The 2387-nt window shown below is 40.9% G+C and overlaps 1 protein-coding gene across 1 annotated transcript in view; it reads left to right on the top strand.

Moving 5' to 3' along the window:
• The window catches only part of LOC106001640, a 56198-nt gene that overhangs the window by 33923 nt on the left and 19888 nt on the right, over positions 1 to 2387 (top strand). The gene's annotated exons all lie outside the window — the stretch shown is intronic.

The raw sequence follows: 2387 nt of genomic DNA, 5'->3' as shown, positions 1-2387 counted from the left end.
TTTTTTGCCATTCTGCTGTTTTCTACTTTCTCATACAATTTTAAGGTAATGAAAAATAGCCCTTATTAAACACACACACACACACACACAAAAACTTCTTCTAGAAAGTTCAGAATGATGCTTACTCTCCAACATATAGTATTCATTTATAGATGCCAAGATATTATTTTTTTTCTTTTTCTTCTTTTTTTCCATTGTGGGTCTTGAATTCACGACCTGGGCGTTATCCTTGAAATTTTTGCTCAAGGTTGGCACTCTACCACTTGAGCCATAGCTGCACTTCCAACTTTTTTGCTGGTTGATTGAGATAAGAGTGTCATGGACTTTCCTGCCCAAGGTGGCGTCAAATGTCATTAGATCTCAGCCTCCTGAGTAGCTAGGATTACAGGTATGAGCTACTAGTACCCAGCTCAATGTTGTCATTTTAAAATCTTAATAGGTATTGTCCTTCAAAGATATTTTTCTGAGATAAGCCAGATGTCTTTATTTTTTTTTCAAATTCTTTATTCACTGTATTGCGAGATAGTGATGCTTAGTTAAAATCACAAACACATTGTGATTTCGTGGGGGCAAATTGTCTGTCGTGATCTATAATATTTATGAGTTCTATGAGCTAGCCAGATGTCTTTAAACCACTAATATCTCCTATAGTTCTTAGCACAGTGTTTTGGCCAGTGAGTAGAAATTAAGTGTTTCTGAAATTAAACTGAGCAATTAAATAATTGTTGGGCAATTTGGAAATGCAGGATTAATGTAGTTTGAATTCTTAGTAATTACTTTTTTGTTGTCAGTCGTGGGCCTTGAACTCTGGGCCTGAGCACTGTCCCTCAGTTCTTCAGCTCAAGGCTAGTGCTCTACCACTTGAGCTACAGTGCCACTTCCGGTTTTGTGATGGTTTATTGGAGATAAGAGTTTCATGGACTTTCCTGCCCGGGCTGGCTTTGAACCGCAATCCTCAGATCTCAGCCTCCTGAGTAACTAGGTTTATAGGCATGAGCCACTGGCGCCTGGCTGAATTGTAACTAATTTTTATTAAATCTTTCCTTTTATTATCTTGCATCTTTATGAGACTTAAATTGTTTTTTAATTTTTCTGGTGGACTCTTTTGGTGGTACTGAGTCTTGAATTCAGGACCTCATGCTTGGTAGGTAGATGCTTTACCACATGAGTCATACTTCCAACCCTTTTTTGTACTGGGTATTTTCAGATTATAGTCTCAGTTTATGCCCTGGATGGTTTGGGCTTTGATCCTTCCACTTGTGCTTTCCCATGTCAGTGGGGATAACAGGTGTGTGCTACCACACCTAGTCTTTGGTTGAAATAGAGTCTTGTGAATTTTCTCCCCGGGCCAGCCTCTTAACAGCAATTTCCCAATCTCTGCCTCTCAAATAGCTAGGATTATGGGTGTAGGCCTCCCCACTCTTTTCGTACTGGTTTCTTATAAGTTATTTAGCTAAAGATTTTTTTGGTGTTTAGCAGTTCTAAAATTTAGAGAATTGCAATGTAATGAATGAGGTGTAAGAGGTAAAAGCAGAAGCTCTGGAGTCAGGCCACTTCTTAAAAATTTCCTCATTTAGGGCTGGGAAGGTGGCTCAGTGGTAGAGCACATGCTTGCATGCCAGAGGCCCTGGGTTCGATTCCTCAGCACCACATAAGCAAAAAGAAAAACTGGAAGTGGCGCTGTGGCTCAGGTGGTAGAGCGTTAGCCTTGAGCTGAAGAGCTGAGGGACAGCACCCAGGTCCAGAGTTCAGGCCCTATGACCGGACCCCCAAAGAAATTCCTCATTTAAAAGTAGGGTGAACAATGGTAGGATGATTAAATCTGTGTAAAGTGCACAGAATGGTGTTTAGGAGATTATGGTTAGTGGTCCATACATTTTGTTCATTACTTTAAGCTTATTTCATTGTCCTTTACAGTTGAGGAGGTCTGTTTTGCTGTGTGTGTGCGTGTGTGTGTGTGTGCGTGCGTGTGTGTGTGTGTGTGTGCGTGTGTGTGTGTGTGTTTGTTTTCTGGAACCTATGCTTTGCGGCTTACAGAAACTCAGTGTTCGCTGTATGATATTCAGACTTCGTACAGTTTATATTGGTTTCTAATAACAAAACAGCAGAGAATAATGAGCAATTTTTTTCTTGCCCAATAAGGAAGCACTGAGTAACATGGACGATTACGACAAGACATGCCTAGAGTCCACACTGGTTGGTGTCTGTAACATTGTTCAGCAAGAATGGGGCGGTGCGATCCCTTGCCAGGTAATGCTTAGTGTTTTTCAATGTCCTTAGTTAATATCATTAACGAGCCAGCCTACCTACTAAGGAGGCTGAAATCCAAGGATTGCTGGTCAAAGCCAGCCCAGGCAGGAACGTATATGAGACTCTCATCTCCAATT

This window comes from Dipodomys ordii, unplaced genomic scaffold (genome assembly GCF_000151885.1).
Source record: "Dipodomys ordii isolate 6190 unplaced genomic scaffold, Dord_2.0 Scaffold335, whole genome shotgun sequence".
Lineage (NCBI taxonomy): Eukaryota > Metazoa > Chordata > Mammalia > Rodentia > Heteromyidae > Dipodomys > Dipodomys ordii.
This window is presented reverse-complemented; position numbering and strand designations above follow the sequence as displayed.